We start from the raw sequence: 20,064 nt of genomic DNA, 5'->3' as shown, positions 1-20,064 counted from the left end.
TCTGTCCCCCCCATCTTTCATCTGCCTCCCCTCCTCTGCCCATCATCTACCCCTCTACTCCCCAGCATCTGCCTCCCATCTGCCTCCCCTCTTCTCTCTGCCCAGCATTTGCGCCCCACTCCCCAGCATCTGCCTCCCCTCCTCTCTCTGCCCAGCATTTGCGCCCTCCCCTCCACTCCCCAACATCTGCACCCCCTCTCTCTCTGCCCAGCATCTGCCTCCCCTCCTCTCTATGCCCAGCGTCTCCCAACCCCCACTCCCCATCATCTGCCTCCCCTCTTTCTCTTCCAGCATCTGTCTCTCTTCCTCTCCCTGCTCAGTATCTGCCTCACCTCCTCTCTCTGCCCAGCATCTGGCCCCCCCACTCCCCAGCATCTGCCTCCCCTCTCTCTCTGCCCTGCATCTGCCCCCCTTCATTTCTCTGCCCAGCATCTGCCTCCCCTCCTCTCTCTGCCCTGCATCTGCCTCCCCCCCCCCCACTCCCCAGCATCTGCCTCCCCTCTCTCTCTGTCCAGCATCTGTCCCCCATCCTCTCTCTGCCCAGCATCTGTCTCCCCCATCTCTCTGCCCAGCATATGGCTATCCCACCCTCTGTCTGCCCAGCGTCTGTCTCCCCCATCTCTCTGCCCAGCGTCTGTCTCCCCCATCTCTCTGCCCAGCATATGGCTATCCCACCCTCTGTCTACCCAGCGCCTGTCTCCCCCCATCTCTCTGCCCAGCGTCTGTCTCCCCCCATCTCTCTGCCCAGCGTGTCTCCCCCCATCTCTCTGCCCAGCGTCTGTCTCCCCCCATCTTTCTGCCCAGCGTCTGTCTCCCCCATCTCTCTGCCCAGCATATGGCTATCCCACCCTCTGTCTACCCAGCGTCTGTCTCCCCCCATCTCTCTGCCCAGCGTCTGTCTCCCCCATCTCTCTGCCCAGCGTCTGTCTCCCCCATCTCTCTGCCCAGCATATGGCTATCCCACCCTCTGTCTACCCAGCGCCTGTCTCCCCCCATCTCTCTGCCCAGCGTCTGTCTCCCCCCATCTCTCTGCCCAGCGTGTCTCCCCCCATCTCTCTGCCCAGCGTCTGTCTCCCCCCATCTTTCTGCCCAGCGTCTGTCTCCCCCATCTCTCTGCCCAGCATATGGCTATCCCACCCTCTGTCTACCCAGCGTCTGTCTCCCCCCATCTCTCTGCCCAGCGTCTGTCTCCCCCATCTCTCTGCCCAGCATATGGCTATCCCACCCTCTGTCTACCCAGCGTCTGTCTCCCCCCATCTCTCTGCCCAGCGTCTGTCTCCCCCATCTCTCTGCCCAGCATATGGCTATCCCACCCTCTGTCTACCCAGCGTCTGTCTCCCCCCATCTCTCTGCCCAGCGTCTGTGTCCCCCCATCTTTCTGCCTAGCATCTGACTGCCAACTCCCCCCTCTCTGCCCAGAATGTGGTTGCTTTCCCATTTCTCTGTACGGCATCTGGCTGTCCTACCCTTTATCTACACAGCACCTGGCTGTCACACACTTTTCTCTACCCAGGATCTATCTCCCCTCTTGTCTCTACCCAGCATCAGGCTGCCTCCCTCCTGTGTAATGTGAATTAGGGGCACTGTGTGTGGTGTCATGTAAATAAGATTGTGCTACTGTGTGGTCTAATTGAATTGGGGTACTAATCTGTAGCCACACCCCTTCCTTGTGAGACGACACCCCTTATTTGCGGCGCACGCCTTTAGCGTGCATTGTCCCGTTATTAAATATGGGAGGGCGCAAATTTCTATTTTGCAGGAGGGCGCTGAACACCCTAGCACCGGCCCTGAGTGTGGCCATGGAGGTGCTTAAAATACTATTTTTTTCAGTATTTTTTTCTAAGGGTACATGACCACACCTCCTGTGATTAGGGCACGCCCCTTGAAAAGTACCAAGGCCCAGCCCGGCTCTCGACTGCCCTGCCCATGTGCACTGCAGGTGTGGAAGATATAACATGTGCAGAGAGAGTTAGATTTGGGTGGGTTATATTGTTTCTGTGCAGGGTAAATACTGGCTGCTTTATTATTACACTGCAATTTAGATTTCAGTTTGAACACGCCACACCCAAATCTAAATCTCTGCACATGTTACCACACCCCACCCAAATCTAAATATCTGCGCATGTTACATCTGCCCCACCTGCAATGCAACATGGTTTTGCTCAGTTGCTTGCTTTTTTGCTTTACTTACAAAAATGAGTCAGGCCCAATTTGAGAGGTTTAGAAGGAAAAATTGTCATGCTGCGTTATGCTGCAGGAAATCTTTCTAAATCTGCCAGAATCCCAGCCCTTCCGGCTCACCTACCTTTGTCTTTCTGATTTTTTGTGTAGTCCCCCGGAAGAGTAGTCATATCTCCCAGATCCCCAGCGTGCAGGATAAGGAGATTATACCCGGTATTTTCATCTTCATATGGAGAAATCGCATCATGTAGCCCCACTTCTTCCTCGTGGACCCGCGAATCATGGCATTTACCCCATGGTGGGGGCGGGTCCTAACGACGAGGCAGCCCGGCCCTGACCCCTGAAGTGGCCAGCAGAGTTTCTTCTCCAGGAGACCTTGAATGTATGAATTGCTGCCTCCTGTAGCAGTTAAATGGTCTCTGACTGCTCTGTGCAGATCTTCTGTCCACTACTGTAACTTCAGCTTGCGCGTCCTACAATGAACGGTCGAAAGTATTAAGGTTATACCCATTCTTAGTGATCTATTTATGTCTTATAATATTAGTGATGCCTACTATATAAAAAATAAGAATTTACTCACCGGTAATTCTATTTCTCGTAGTCCGTAGTGGATGCTGGGTACTCCGTAAGGACCATGGGGTATAGACAGGCTCCGCAGGAGACTGGGCACTCTTAAAAGAAAGATTAGGTACTATATCTGGTGTGCACTGGCTCCTCCCTCTATGCCCCTCCTCCAGACCTCAGTTAGGGAAACTGTGCCCGGAAGAGCTGACATTACTAGGAAAGGATTTGGAATCCAGGGTAAGACTCATACCAGCCACACCAATCACACTGTACAACTCGTGATAACTATACCCAGTTAACAGTATGAACAATAACTGAGCCTCTCTCAACAGATGGCTCATACAATAACCCTTTAGTTAAGCAATAACTATATACATGTATTGCAGAGAGTCCGCACTTGGGACGGGCTCCCAGCATCCACTACGGACTACGAGAAATAGAATTACCGGTGAGTAAATTCTTATTTTCTCTGACGTCCTAGTGGATGTTGGGAACTCCGTAAGGACCATGGGGATTATACCAAAGCTCCCAAACGGGCGGGAGAGTGCGGCTGACTCTGCAGCACCGAATGAGCAAACTCAAGGTCCTCCTCAGCCAGGGTATCAAACTTGTAGAATTTTGCAAAAGTGTTTGAACCCGACCAAGTAGCAGCTCGGCAAAGTTCTAAAGCCGAGACCCCTCGGGCAGCCGCCCAAGAAGAGCCCACCTTCCTCGTGGAATGGGCTTTTACTGATTTAGGATGCGGCAGTCCAGCCGCAGAATGTGCAAGCTGAATGGTGCTACAGATCCAGCGAGCAATAGTCTGCTTTGAAGCAGGAGCACCCAGCTTGTTGTGTGCATGCAGGATAAATAGCGAGTCAGTTTTTCTGACTCTAGCCATCCTGGAAACATAAAGTTTCAGGGCCCGGACTACGTCCAGCAACTTGGAATCCTCCAAGTCCCTAGTAGCCGCAGGCACCACAATAGGTTGATTCAAATGAAACGGTGATACCACCTTAGGGAGAAATTGGGGACGAGTCCTCCATTCTGCCCTTTCCATATGGAAGATCAGATATGGGCTTTTACATGACAAAGCAGCCAATTCTGAGTGACACATGCCTAGTCCAAGCTAAGGCCAAAAGCATGACCACTTTCCACGTGAGATATTTTAGCTCCACGGTCTTAAGTGGCTCAAACCAGTGGGATTTTAGGAATCCAACACACGTTAAGATCCCAAGGTGCCACTGGAGGCACAAAAGGGGCTGAATATGCAGCACCCCTGTAACAACGTCCGAACTTCAGGCAGTGAAGCCAGTTCTTTTTGAGAGAAAAAGGGATAGCGCTGAAATCTTGGCCTTTATGGATCCTAATTTTAGGCCCATAGTCACTCCTGACTGTAGGAAGTGCAGGAATCGACCCCCCTGGAATTCCTCTGTAGGGCCTTCCCGGCCACACACCAAGCAACCTATTTTCGCCATATACAGTGAAAAAGTCTTGCTGTCACGTCTTTCCTAGCCTTTATCAGCGTAGGAATAACTGCATCCGGAATGCCCTTTTCCGCTAGGATCCGGCGTTCAACCGCCATGCCGTCTAACGCAGCCGCGGTAAGTCTTGGATCAGACAGGGTCCCTGTTGCAACATGTCCTGACTGAGAGGCAGAGGCCATGGGTCCTCTGAGAGCATTTCTTGCAGTTCCGGGTACCGAGTCCTTCTTGGCCAATCCGGAGCAAAGAATATTGTTCACACTCCTCCGTTTATTACAATTCTCAGCCCTTGGGTCTGAGAGGAAGAGGAGGGAATATATAGACCGACTGGAACACCCACGGTGTTACTAGTGCGACCACAGCTATCGCCTGAGAGTCCCTTGACCCAGCGTAAAACCTTTTTTATCTTTTTATTGAGGTGGGACGCCATGTAGTCCACCTGAGGCAGTTTCCATCAATTTGCAAAACTGCGTGAAGACTTCCTGATGAAGTCACCACTTTCCCAGGTGGAGGTCGTGTCCACTCCCGGAATGAACACTGCTGACAGTGCGCTTACTTGATTCTCCGCCCAGCAAAGAATTCTGGTGGCTTCTACCCTCACTACCCTGCTCCTTGTGCCGCCCTGGCGGTTTACATGAGCCCCTGCGGTCTGACTGGATCAGAACCGGTTGGTCGCGAAGCAGGAACTCCGCTTGACTTAGGGCGTTGTATATGGCCCTTAGTTCCAGGATATTGATGTGAAGGCAAGTCTGTTGGCTTGACCACAAACCTTGGAATTTTCTTCCCTGTGTAACTGCCCCCCACCCTCGGAGGCTTGCATCCGTGATCACCAGGACCCAGTCCTGAATGCCGAATCTGCGGCCCTCGAGAAGGTGAGCACTCCGCAGCCACCACAGGAGAGACACCCTGGCCCTGGGGGATAGGGTGATTAACCGATGCATCTGAAGATGTGATCCGGACCACTTGTCCAGTAAGTTCCATTGTCCTTGCATGGAACCAGCCGAAGGGGATGGCCTCGTATGATGCCATCATCCTTCCCAGGACTCGAGTGCAGTGATGCACTGACACCTGTTTTGGTTTTCAATGGATTCCTGACCAGTGTCATGAGCTCCTGAGCTCTCTCTATCGGGAGATAAACCCTCTTCTGGTCTGTGTCTAGGATCATGCCTAGGCGAGGCAGATGAGCTGTAGGAACCAACTGCGACTTTGGAATATATAGAATCCAGTCGTGTTGCCGTTTCACTTCCAGAGAAGGTGATACGCTGTCCAGCAACTGCTCTCTTGATCTCGCTTTTATGAGGAGATCATCCAAGTATGTGATAATAGTGACACCTTGCTTCCGCAGGAGCACCATCATATCCGCCATTACCTTGGTGAAATTGGTAATGACAATCCCGTACCGCAATTCTGAGGTACGCCTGATGAGGTGGATAAATGGGGACACGAAGGTATGCATCCCTTATGTCCCGATTCATTTCAGGCATGCAATGACCGCTCTTAGCGATTCCATCTTGAACCTGAACCTTTTCAGGTATATGTTCAGGGATTTTAATTCAATATGGGTCTAACCGAACCGTCTGGTTTCGGGATTATAACATGGTCGAATAATAACACCCTCTTGTTGAAGGAGGGGACCCTTGACCACCACCTGTTGAAGATACAATTTACGAATTGCAGTTAACACTGGCTCCCTCTCTTGGGGGGAAGCCCGCCGGGTCCTCGGTGAGGGGGCATCTTCTCACAGTCCAGCCTGTATCCCTGCGATACAATTTCTATTGCCCAGGGATCTAACAGGGAGTGAACCCACTTGTGGCTGAACTTACGAAGGCGTGTCCCCACCGGGCCTAGCTCCGCCTGTGGAGCCCCAGCGACATGCGGTGGATTTTTGTAGAGGCCGGGGAGGACTTCTGTTCCTGGGGACTAGCTGTGTTGTACAGCTTCTTTCCTCTGCCCCCGGCTCTGACAAGAAAGGACGCACCTCAGACTTTCTTGTTTCTTTATTCGAAAAGCTGCATTTAATAGTGTCGTGCTTTCCTAGGCTGTGCAGGAATATAAAGCAAAATATCAGAATTACCAGCTATAACTGTGGAGACCAGGCCCGAGAACCTTTCTCCACACAATCCTCAGCCTTCCATATGCCTCTTAAGTCGGCATCATCTGTCCAATGTATATTCTACAGGACACGTCAAGCAGAAATCGACATAGCTTTTGTCTCTAGGACCCAGTATACTCATGTCCCTTTGGGCATGCTTTATAATTATATATCTATCACTTAAGACAGCATCTTAAAATATTTATATGCATACTAGGGTCTCAATCTCTGCTGATAAGGTACCTGTCCACGCTGCCACAGCGCTATAAACCCATGCCGACACAATCGCCGGTCTGGGTAGTATACTAGAATGTGCACGCTATCTGCAGGATCCCTGAGAATAGCTAGTGCAAACAGGACACCCAAGGGGAAGATTCTCAACACATCCTGGCCCTAGTGGGGAAAGGATACAGCCTGAGAATTCTCTTGTGGGAAGCTGCCGTCTCTTGTCTGGAGATTCCCGCTCTTTTTCCTCATGAGAGGAGGGAAATTTACCTCAGCATTCTTCCCCTTAACATGTGTACTCTCGTGTCAGGGACAGATGAGTCATCAGTGATATGCAAATCATCTTTTATTCCAATAATCATATATTGAATATCTTTTAGCCCTCTTGGCTGTAACTTTGCATTATCGTAGTCGACAGTGGAGTTAAACTTCGTGTCGATACTTTGTTATTTTGGATAGTGAACATAGAGAGACTCTGAAGGACTCTGTGACATAGGGACAGACCAGGGTAGATTTCCTTTCTGTTCCCTAACCTTTTGTGCAATAATTTTACCTCAGCACTTACACATATCCAAACAGGTGTCGGCGTTGTTGACGGAGACACCCTCCCACACACTTATCCGCTCTATCACCTCCTTAGAGGAGCCTTTTACCTCAGACATGTCGACACACGCGTACCGACACACCACACACACAGAGGATGCTCTATTTGAAGACAGTTCCCCCACCAGGCCCTTTGGAGAGACAGAGAGAGAGTATGCCAGCACACACCACAGCGCTATATAATACAGGGATGTACACTATACTGAGTTATTTTTCCCCTATAGCAGCTTATATACACAGTTTTGCGCCTAAATTTATGTGCCCCCCTCTCTTTTTTACCCTTTGTGTACCAGGATACTGCAGGGGAGAGCCTGGGGAGCTTCCTTCCAGCTGAGCTGTGAAGAGAAAATGGCACTGTGTGCTGAGGAAGAAGGCCCGGCCCCCTCAGCGGGCGGGCTTCTGTCCTTTTATGTACTTTAATGGCGGGGGTTAATGCACATATACAGTTTATCAGACTGTATTATGTGCTTTTCGCCAAGTAAGGTAATCTAATTGCTGCCCAGGGCGCCCCCCCAGCGCCCTGCACCCATCAGTGACCGGAGTGTGTGGTGTGCTAAGGGAGCAATGGCGCACAGCTGCAGTGCTGTGCGCTACCTTAATGAAGACCGGAGTCTTCAGCCGCCGATTTTCAACTTCTCTTCATTCTTCTGGCTCTGCAAGGGGGACGGCGGCGCGGCTCCGGGACTGGACGACCGAGGACTGGGCCTGTGTTCGATCCCTCTGGAGCTAATGGTGTCCAGTAGCCTTAGAAGCCCAAGCTAGCTGCAAGTAGGTAGGTTCGCTTCTCTCCCCTCAGTCCCACGTAGCAGTGAGTCTGTTGCCAGCAGATCTCACTGAAAATAAAAAACCTAACAAATACTTTCTTTTCTAGGAAGCTCAGGAGAGCCCCTAGGGTGCATCCAGCTCTGGCCGGGCACAGATACTAACTGAGGTCTGGAGGAGGGGCATAGAGGGAGGAGCCAGTGCACACCAGATATAGTACCTAATCTTTCTTTTAAGAGTGCCCAGTCTCCTGCGGAGCCCGTCTATACCCCATGGTCCTTATGGAGTACCCAGCATCCACTAGGACGTCAGAGAAAAAATAAAGTGAGTGGTGAGTGCCTCTAATTTAAGAATGGACGTATACCATACTTGCCTACTTTCCCGGAATGGCCGGGAGGCTCCCGAAAATCAGGTGGTGCTCCCGCTCCCCAGAAGAGTCAGTAAGTATCCCGGTGCCACCATCTGCCCGCAAACCCCCGCCGACACTCACATCCTCCTGCAGCCAAGGGATGGGGGGGCGATGACGTGATTCGCGTCATTGTGGCTCCACCCCTTGCCTCACAATGCCTGCATTGTCTGCAATCCCTACCCAACAGCAGCACCCCATGGCCACGCCCCCAGTGTGCTGCACTGCGCCCCCCGCCTTGCCGAGATGGCTGCCTCCTCCTGGAGGGGGCAGCCAAAATATCGTCAAGTATGATGTATATGTTTTTATGTCTCATTAGCTTAAGAAGTAGTTAGGTGGGGGAGGGAATTACCTGGTGCTTTCATTAGAGATAGTCACTCACAAAGAGATAGGAATTCACAGCTAAACAAGACAAATGAGAAAACAATTGGTGAGTGCGCTGTCAACGGCAGCCTGTATAGGGATGGTTAGTCCCTAAAAGGTAAGTACAAGGCAAGAAAAGGATACTGGCGCCGGCTGGATCTCAAAATAAAGAACGGATACAAATTTATCAATAAAAAATTAATCATACATTTATTAAAATTTAAACTAAAAATACGACATATGTGGTTGTCAAGAGGGTAATCAGTAATAAAAGTTGAGAGTCTCTCAAATTATCATAAGACCACTTAAGTTTCCATTAAGGCAGTGTGCACTGGTAATCTGGCTAGGACTCAGTCCTCCAAGGTATCCTCATAAATTTCAGATATAGATATTACCATGGTCTCAGAAAGAAGTCCCCTTGGATGGCGCTGGTAGGTAAAATCCCCTAGGATCCCTACCAGCGCCATCCATTTGGAGTCTCTACATATTCCCCTGCTGCTATTGGACCTCGATCTGCAATTGAGAACCAAGGGGACTTCTTTCTGAGACCATGGTAATATCTATATCTGAAATTTATGAGGATACCTTGGAGGACTGAGTCCTAGCCAGATTACCAGTGCACACTGCCTTAATGGAAACTTAAGTGGTCTTATGATAATTTGAGAGACTCTCAACTTTTATTACTGATTACCCTCTTGACAACCACATATGTCGTATTTTTAGTTTAAATTTTAATAAATGTATGATTAATTCTTTATTGATAAATTTGTATCCGTTCTTTATTTTGAGATCCAGCCGGCGCCAGTATCCTTTTCTTGCCTTAAACAAGACAAATGAATCTGCATCAACATCAAATGCCCACAAGCAACAATCTTCATCTGCTCTATCCAAAACTGCGTTCACCAGCTCACTGCCTGCACAATGTAACTTTCTGATTAGATTTCTCACTACATCCCTTTGTTTATTTACCTTGAACCCTCGCCAGTCTTTCTCAAACTTTTTTTTTAAATCCAATAATATTTAACAAACTATCTTTCTTACTATCATGGCATTGCCCTTAGAATTACAACATCCATAAACAGCTTCCAACAATGCTTACATTTACCTGCCATGATTTGGGACCCTCACGTCTTGATCAATCCCTAGCAACAGCCCTTGTTCATTCCCTAGCAACAGCCATTGATCACTCCCTAGCAACAGCCTTTGATCTAATGGCTCTAGCTAATGTTCCTTCCCAGTATTGAAAAAAAAAACCTCATTCAGACACACAAAGGAAATTAGTTGAAGAAAGTTTTTGCAAAAGTTTCATACTTATGATATGTTTTCAAATAAACGAGTTACTACTCAAACCAAAATGCTATGACACATTTGCTTCTAATATCTAATTTACGTCTAGACCCAAACACCTCTTCAATACATTTAAATCTCTTCTCAAACCTCCAACTTCAAGCCTTGTGTTACTCTCAACTGCCCAACACTGGATTCTGATATTAAGTAAGGACACGAGTAACAAAATGTGATGAGAACTCTTATATTGGGTTCACTACGATATGCCGGCGGTCGGGCTCCCGGCGAACAGCATACCGGCGCCGGGAGCCCGACCGCCGGCTTACCGACAGTGTGGCGAGCGCAAATGAGCCCCTTGCGGGCTCGCTTCGCTCGCCACGCTATGGGCACGGTGGCTATTTTATTCTCCCTCCAGGGAGGTCGTGGACCCCCACGAGGGAGAATAAGTGTCGGTATGCCGGCTGTCGGGATCCCGGCGCCGGTATACTGTGCGCCGGGATCCCGTCAGTCGGCATACTGAAGACCACCCCTTATATTAGATAATGTATTCGGTACGTTGAGCAACAAATGACTTAACTGTTTAACAGAACTTTCTCTATCGTCCTAGTGGATGCTGGGGTTCCTGAAAGGACCATGGGGAATAGCGGCTCCGCAGGAGACAGGGCACAAAAAGTAAAGCTTTTCCAGATCAGGTGGTGTGCACTGGCTCCTCCCCCTATGACCCTCCTCCAGACTCCAGTTAGATTTTTGTGCCCGGCCGAGAAGGGTGCAATCTAGGTGGCTCTCCTAAAGAGCTGCTTAGAAAAAGTTTAGCTAGGTTTTTTATTTTACAGTGATTCCTGCTGGCAACAGGATCACTGCAGCGAGGGACTGAGGGGAGAAGGAGTCAACTCACCTGCGTGCAGGATGGATTGGCTTCTTGGCTACTGGACATCAAGCTCCAGAGGGACGATCACAGGTACAGCCTGGATGGTCACCGGAGCCGCGCCGCCGGCCCCCTTGCAGATGCTGAAGTCAGAAGAGGTCCAGAATCTGCGGCTGAAGACTCCTGCAGTCTTCTAAAGGTAGCGCACAGCACTGCAGCTGTGCGCCATTTTCCTCTCAGCACACTTCACACGCGGTCACTGAGGGTGCAGGGCGCTGGGGGGGGGCGCCCTGGGAGGCAAATGTAACCTATATAAAGGCTAAAAATACCTCACATATAGCCCCTAGAGGCTATATGGAGATATTTAACCCCTGCCTGATTTCTCTAAATAGCGGGAGACGAGCCCGCCAGAAAAGGGGCGGGGCCTATCTCCTCAGCACACGGCGCCATTTCCTCTCACAGCTCCGCTGGTCAGGACGGCTCCCAAGTCTCTCCCCTGCACTGCACTACAGAAACAGGGTAAAACAGAGAGGGGGGGGCAAATTTATGGCGATATTTTGATATAACAAAGCAGCTATAAGGGAGCACTTATTATAAGGCTATCCCTGATATATATATAGCGCTTTTGGTGTGTGCTGGCAAACTCTCCCTCTGTCTCCCCAAAGGGCTAGTGGGTCCTGTCTTCGTTAGGAGCATTCCCTGTGTGTCTGCTGTGTGTCGGTACGTGTGTGTCGACATGTATGAGGACGATATTGGTGTGGAGGCGGAGCAATTGCCAAATATGAGGATGTCACCCCCTAGGGAGTCGACACCAGAATGGATGCCTTTATTTATGGAATTACGGGATAGTGTCAACACGCTAAAGCAGTCGTTTGACGACATGAGGCGGCCGGACAATCAATTAGTGCCTGTCCAGGCGACTCAAACACCGTCAGGGGCTGTGAAACGCCCTTTGCCTCAGTCGGTCGACACAGACCCAGACACAGGCACTGACTCCAGTGGTGACGGTGACGAATCAACCGTATTTTCCAGTAGGGCCACACGTTATATGATTTTGGCAATGAAGGAGGCGTTACATTTAGCTGATACTACAGGTACCACTAAACAGGGTATTATGTGGGGTGTGAAAAAACTACCTATAGTTTTTCCTGAATCAGAAGAATTAAATGACGTGTGTAATGAAGCGTGGGTTGCCCCTGATAAAAAGCTGATAATTTCAAAGAAATTATTGGCATTATACCCTTTCCCGCCAGAGGTTAGGGAGCGCTGGGAAACACCTCCTAGGGTGGACAAGGCGCTAACACGCTTATCTAAACAAGTGGCGTTACCCTCTCCTGAGACGGCCGCACTTAAAGATCCATCAGATAGGAGGATGGAAAATATCCAAAAAAGTATATACACACATGCAGGTGTTATACTACGACCAGCTGTAGCGACTGCCTGGATGTGCAGTGCTGGGGTAGTTTGGTCAGAGTCCCTGATTGAAAATATTGATACCCTGGACAGGGACAATATTTTACTGTCGTTAGAACAAATAAAGGATGCATTTCTTTATATGCGTGATGCACAGAGGGATATCTGCACACTGGCATCACGGGTAAGTGCTATGTCCATTTCGGCCAGAAGAGCTTTATGGACGCGACAGTGGACAGGCGATGCGGATTCAAAACGGCATATGGAAGTTTTGCCGTATAAAGGGGAGGAGTTATTTGGAGTCGGTCTATCAGATTTGGTGGCCACGGCTACAGCCGGGAAATCCACCTTTCTACCTCAAGTCACTCCCCAACAGAAAAAGGCACCGACTTTTCAACCGCAGCCCTTTCGTTCCTTTAAAAATAAGAGAGCAAAGGGCTATTCATATCTGCCACGAGGCAGAGGTCGAGGGAAGAGACAGCAACACGCAGCTCCTTCCCAGGAACAGAAGCCCTCCCCGGCTTCTACAAAAGCCTCAGCATGACGCTGGGGCTTCTCAAGCGGACTCGGGGACGGTGGGCGGTCGTCTCAAAAATTACAGCGCGCAGTGGGCTCACTCGCAGGTAGATCCCTGGATCCTGCAGATAATATCTCAAGGGTACAGGTTGGAATTAGAGACAGATCCACCTCGCCGTTTCCTGAAGTCTGCTTTACCAACGTCCCCCTCCGAAAGGGAGACGGTTTTGGAAGCCATTCACAAGCTGTACTCTCAGCAGGTGATAGTCAAGGTACCTCTTCTACAACAAGGGAAGGGGTATTATTCCACTCTTTTTGTGGTACCGAAGCCGGATGGCTCGGTAAGGCCTATTCTAAATCTGAAGTCCTTGAACCTGTACATAAAGAAGTTCAAGTTCAAGATGGAGTCACTCAGAGCAGTGATAGCGAACCTGGAAGAGGGGGACTTTATGGTATCCTTGGACATCAAGGATGCGTATCTCCACGTTCCAATTTACCCCTCACACCAGGGGTACCTCAGGTTCGTTGTACAAAACTGTCACTATCAGTTTCAGACGCTGCCGTTCGGATTGTCCACGGCACCTCGGATCTTTACAAAGGTAATGGCCGAGATGATGATTCTTCTTCGAAGAAAAGGCATATTAATTATCCCATACTTGGACGATCTCCTAATAAGGGCAAGGTCCAGAGAACAGCTAGAGATGGGATTAGCACTGTCTCAAGAAGTGCTAAAACAGCACGGGTGGATTCTGAATATTCCAAAATCCCAGTTAATGCCGACAACTCGTCTGCTGTTCCTAGGGATGATTCTGGACACGGTTCAGAAAAAGGTTTTTCTCCCGGAGGAAAAAGCCAAGGAGTTATCCGAGCTTGTCAGGAACCTCCTAAAACCAGGAAAGGTGTCTGTACATCAATGCACAAGAGTCCTGGGAAAAATGGTGGCTTCTTACGAAGCAATTCCATTCGGCAGATTCCACGCAAGAATTTTCCAAAGGGATCTGTTGGACAAATGGTCAGGGTCGCATCTTCAGATGCACCTACGGATAACCCTGTCTCCAAGGACAAGGGTGTCTCTTCTGTGGTGGTTGCAGAGTCCTCATCTATTGGAGGGCCGCAGATTCGGCATACAGGATTGGATCCTGGTGACCACGGACGCCAGCCTGAGAGGCTGGGGAGCAGTCACACAAGGAAGAAACTTCCAGGGAGTATGGACGAGTCTGGAAACGTCTCTTCACATAAACATTCTGGAACTAAGAGCAATATACAATGCTCTAAGCCAGGCAGAACCTCTGCTTCAGGGAAAACCGGTGTTGATCCAGTCGGACAACATCACGGCAGTCGCCCATGTGAACTGACAGGGCGGCACAAGAAGCAGGAGTGCAATGGCAGAAGCTGCAAGGATTCTTCGCTGGGCAGAGAATCATGTGATAGCACTGTCAGCAGTGTTCATCCCGGGAGTGGACAACTGGGAAGCAGACTTCCTCAGCAGACACGATCTTCACCCGGGAGAGTGGGGACTTCATCCAGAAGTCTTCCACATGCTGGTAACCCGTTGGGAAAGACCAATGGTGGACATGATGGCGTCTCGCCTCAACAAAAAACTGGACAGGTATTGCGCCAGGTCAAGAGATCCGCAGGCAATAGCTGTGGACGCGCTGGTAACGCCTTGGGTGTACCAGTCGGTGTATGTGTTTCCTCCTCTGCCTCTCATACCAAAAGTATTGAGAATTATACGGCAAAGAGGCGTAAGAACGATACTAGTGGTTCCGGATTGGCCAAGAAGGACTTGGTACCCGGAACTTCAAGAGATGATCACGGAAGATCCGTGGCCTCTACCTCTAAGGAGGGACTTGCTTCAGCAGGGTCCCTGTCTGTTTCAAGACTTACCGCGGCTGCGTTTGACGGCATGGCGGTTGAACGCCGGATCCTAAAGGAAAAAGGCATGCCGGAAGAAGTCATTCCTACTTTGATTAAAGCAAGGAAGGAAGTAACCGTGCAACATTATCACCGAATTTGGCGAAAATATGTTGCGTGGTGCGAAGATCGGAGTGCTCCGACGGAGGAATTTCAACTGGGTCGATTCCTACATTTCCTGCAATCAGGATTGTCTATGGGTCTCAAATTGGGATCTATTAAGGTTCAAATTTCGGCCCTGTCGATTTTCTTTCAAAAAGAATTGGCTTCAGTCCCTGAAGTCCAGACCTTTGTTAAGGGAGTGCTGCATATACAGCCTCCTGTGGTGCCTCCAGTGGCACCGTGGGATCTCAATGTGGTTTTGGACTTTCTAAAATCTCATTGGTTTGAACCACTAAAAAAGGTGGATTTGAAATATCTCACTTGGAAAGTGACCATGCTTCTAGCCCTGGCTTCTGCCAGGAGAGTATCAGAATTGGCAGCTTTATCTTACAAAAGCCCATATCTGATTTTCCATTCGGACAGGGCAGAACTGCGGACTCGTCCGCATTTTCTCCCTAAGGTGGTGTCAGCATTTCATCTGAACCAGCCTATTGTAGTGCCTGCGGCTACAAGTGACTTGGAGGACTCCAAGTTACTGGACGTTGTCAGAGCATTAAAAATATATATTGCAAGGACAGCTGGAGTCAGAAAATCTGACTCGTTGTTTATATTGTATGCACCCAACAAGATGGGTGCTCCTGCGTCTAAGCAGACGATTGCTCGTTGGATCTGTAGCACAATCCAACTTGCACATTCTGTGGCAGGCCTGCCACAGCCTAAATCTGTAAAGGCCCACTCCACAAGGAAGGTGGGCTCATCTTGGGCGGCTGCCCGAGGGGTCTCGGCATTACAACTTTGCCGAGCAGCTACGTGGTCAGGGGAGAACACGTTTGTAAAATTTTACAAATTTGATACTTTGGCTAAGGAGGACCTGGAGTTCTCTCATTCGGTGCTGCAGAGTCATCCGCACTCTCCCGCCCGTTTGGGAGCTTTGGTATAATCCCCATGGTCCTTTCAGGAACCCCAGCATCCACTAGGACGATAGAGAAAATAAGATTTTACTTACCGATAAATCTATTTCTCGGAGTCCGTAGTGGATGCTGGGCGCCCATCCCAAGTGCGGATTATCTGCATAAATTGTACATAGTTATTGTTAACTAATTCGGGTTATTGTTGAAGGAAGCCATCTTTCAGAGGCTCCGCTGTTATCATACTGTTAACTGGGTTTAGATCACAGGTTGTACGGTGTGATTGGTGTGGCTGGTATGAGTCTTACCCGGGATTCAAAATCCTCCCTTATTGTGTACGCTCGTCCGGGCACAGTACCTAACTGGAGTCTGGAGGAGGGTCATAGGGGGAGGAGCCAGTGCACACCACCTGATCTGGAAAAGCTTTACTTTTTGTGCCCTGTCTCCTGCGGAGCCGCTATTCCCCATGGTCCTTTCAGGAACCCCAGCATCCACTACGGACTCCGAGAAATAGATTTATCGGTAAGTAAAATCTTATTTTGTGTACATTTAGCAACCGAGTGAAGATGACTCTTCTCTTCCCACTATATTAGCTGTGTGCTGTTCCAGCTCTCATCATCTGTGTGCTCCAAACCTACTGGACTCACCTTTAAGGGGTTGGTATCAGGATCCCTGTGGTACGCCAGCGGTCAGAATACAGACAGCGGCAGATCCCAACACCTGTTAGGTAAGTTTCCTAACCCTAATAGCCAACTCCACTAACCCTAACCCTCTCTACCCGCAGCCTAACCTTAACCCAAACCCACGCAGCCTAACCCCAACTCTCCCCGGGGGTGCCTAAACTTAAACCCCACTGCCCAAAGCAAAACCCTAACCCCTCATTGAAATCCATGTCGGCATCCTGGCGTTGCTTGGCATTGGTATTCTGAGCAGTGACGGCATTCCGGCATCAGTATTCCGACTGCCGGGATACTGACCAGATCCCCTTTTAAGACAGACTTTGTTTTCCAGAATATCTACACTAATGCTAGGAGAGCTAAAATAAGCCAAGCAGCTCCTAACTGTCATTTCTCTGACGTCCTAGTGGATGCTGGGAACTCCGAAAGGACCATGGGGAATAGCGGCTCCGCAGGAGACTGGGCACAAAAGTAAAAGCTTTAGGACTACTTGGTGTGCACTGGCTCCTCCCCCTATGACCCTCCTCCAAGCCTCAGTTAGTTTTTTGTGCCCGAACGAGAAGGGTGCACACTAGGTGGCTCTCCTGAGCTGCTTAGTGAAAAAGTTTAAGTATAGGTTTTTTATTTTCAGTGAATCCTGCTGGCAACAGGTTCACTGCACCGAGGGACTAAGGGGAGAAGAAGCGAACTCACCTGCGTGCAGAGTGGATTGGGCTTCTTAGGCTACTGGACATTAGCTCCAGAGGGACGATCACAGGCCCAGCCATGGATGGGTCCCAGAGCCGCGCCGCCGGCCCCCTTACAGAGCCAGAAGACAGAAGAGGTCCGGGAAATCGGCGGCAGAAGACGTCCTGTCTTCAATAAGGTAGCGCACAGCACCGCAGCTGTGCGCCATTGCTCTCAGCACACTTCACACTCCGGTCACTGAGGGTGCAGGGCGCTGGGGGAGGGCGCCCTGAGACGCAATAAAAATACCTTAGATGGCAAAAAATACATCACATATAGCTCCTGGGCTATATGTATGCATTTAACCCCTGCCAGTTTTTCCTTAAAAAAGCGGGAGAAAGGCCGCCGAGAAGGGGGCGGAGCCTATCTCCTCAGCACACTGGCGCCATTTTCCCTCACAGCTCCGTTGGAGGGAAGCTCCCTGACTCTCCCCTGCAGTCCTGCACTACAGAAACAGGGTAAAACAAGAGAGGGGGGGCACTAATTTGGCAGATAAATCAATACAGCAGCTATATAAGGGAAAAACACTTATATAAGGTTATCCCTGTATATATATATCGCTCTGGTGTGTGCTGGCAAACTCTCCCTCTGTCTCCCCAAAGGGCTAGTGGGGTCCTGTCCTCTATCAGAGCATTCCCTGTGTGTGTGCTGTGTGTCGGTACGTTGTGTCGACATGTATGAGGAGGAAAATGGTATGGAGGCGGAGCAATTGCCTGTAATAGTGATGTCACCCCCTACGGAGTCGACACCTGACTGGATGGTCTTATGGAAGGAATTACGTGATAGCGTCAGCACTTTACAAAAGACTGTTGACGACATGAGACAGCCGGCAAATCAGTTATTACCTGTACAGGCGTCTCAAGCACCGTCGGGGGCTCTAAAGCGCCCGTTACCTCAGATGGTCGACACAGACCCAGACACGGACACTGACTCCAGTGTCGACGGTGAGGAAACAAACGTATTTTCCAGTAGGGCCACACGTTACATGATCACGGCAATGAAGGAGGTTTTGAACATTTCTGATACTACAAGTACCACAAAAAAGGGTATTATGTGGGGTGTGAAAAAACTACCCGTAGTTTTTCCTGAATCAGATGAATTAAATGAGGTGTGTGATGAAGCGTGGGTTTCCCCCGATAAAAAACTGCTAATTTCTAAAAAATTATTGGCATTATACCCTTTCCCGCCAGAGGTTAGGGCGCGTTGGGAAACACCCCCTAGGGTAGATAAGGCGCTCACACGCTTATCAAAACAAGTGGCGTTACCGTCTCCTGATACGGCCGCCCTCAAGGAACCAGCTGATAGGAAGCTGGAAAATATCCTTAAAAGTATATACACACATACTGGTATTATACTGCGACCAGCAATCGCCTCAGCCTGGATGTGCAGTGCTGGGGTGGCTTGGTCGGATTCCCTGACTGAAAATATTGATACCCTGGACAGGGACAGTATATTATTGATTATAGAGCATTTAAAGGATGCATTTCTATATATGCGAGATGCACAGAGGGATATTTGCACTCTGGCATCAAGAGTAAGTGCGCTGTCCATTTCTGCCAGAAGAGGGTTATGGACGCGACAGTGGTCAGGTGATGCGGATTCCAAACGGCATATGGAAGTATTGCCGTATAAAGGGGAGGAGTTATTTGGGGTCGGTCTATCGGACCTGGTGGCCACGGCAACGGCTGGGAAATCCACCTTTTTACCCCAGGTCACCTCTCAGCAGAAAAAGACACCGTCTTTTCAGGCTCAGTCCTTTCGTCCCCATAAGGGCAAGCGGGCAAAAGGCCACTCATATCTGCCCCGGGGCAGAGGAAGGGGAAAAAGACTGCAGCAGGCAGCCTCTTCCCAGGAACAGAAGCCCTCCCCCGCTTCTGCCAAGTCCTCAGCATGACGCTGGGGCCTTACAAGCGGACTCAGGCACGGTGGGGGCCCGTCTCAAGAATTTCAGCGCGCAGTGGGCTCACTCGCAAGTGGACCCCTGGATCCTGCAGGTAGTATCTCAGGGGTACAAATTGGAATTCGAGACGTCTCCCCCTCGCCGGTTCCTGAAGTCTGCTTTACCAACGTCTCCCTCCGACAGGGAGGCGGTGTTGGAAGCCATTCACAAGCTGTATTCCCAGCAGGTGATAATCAAGGTACCCCTCCTGCAACAGGGAACGGGGTATTATTCCACGCTGTTTGTGGTACCGAAGCCGGACGGCTCGGTGAGACCTATTTTAAATCTGAAATCCTTGAACACTTACATACAAAGGTTCAAATTCAAGATGGAGTCACTCAGAGCAGTGATAGCGAGCCTGGAAGAAGGGGACTATATGGTGTCTCTGGACATCAAGGATGCTTACCTCCATGTCCCAATTTGCCCTTCTCACCAAGGGTACCTCAGGTTTGTGGTACAGAACTGTCATTATCAGTTTCAGACGCTGCCGTTTGGATTGTCCACGGCACCCCGGGTCTTTACCAAGGTAATGGCCGAAATGATGATTCTTCTTCGAAGAAAAGGCGTCTTAATTATTCCTTACTTGGACGATCTCCTGATAAGGGCAAGGTCCAGGGAACAGTTAGAGGTCGGAGTAGCACTATCTCAAGTAGTACTACGACAGCACGGGTGGATTCTAAATATTCCAAAATCGCAGCTGATTCCGACGACACGTCTACTGTTCCTAGGGATGATTCTGGACACAGTCCAGAAAAAGGTGTTTCTCCCGGAGGAGAAAGCCAGGGAGTTATCCGAGCTAGTCAGGAACCTCCTAAAACCAGGCCAAGTGTCAGTGCATCAATGCACAAGGGTCCTGGGAAAAATGGTGGCTTCTTACGAAGCGATTCCATTCGGCAGATTCCACGCAAGAACTTTTCAGTGGGATCTGCTGGACAAATGGTCCGGATCGCATCTTCAGATGCATCAGCGGATAACCCTGTCTCCAAGGACAAGGGTGTCTCTCCTGTGGTGGTTGCAGAGTGCTCATCTTCTAGAGGGCCGCAGATTCGGCATTCAGG

The sequence above is a fragment of the Pseudophryne corroboree genome, chromosome 6 (genome assembly GCF_028390025.1).
Source record: "Pseudophryne corroboree isolate aPseCor3 chromosome 6, aPseCor3.hap2, whole genome shotgun sequence".
Lineage (NCBI taxonomy): Eukaryota > Metazoa > Chordata > Amphibia > Anura > Myobatrachidae > Pseudophryne > Pseudophryne corroboree.
This window is presented reverse-complemented; position numbering follows the sequence as displayed.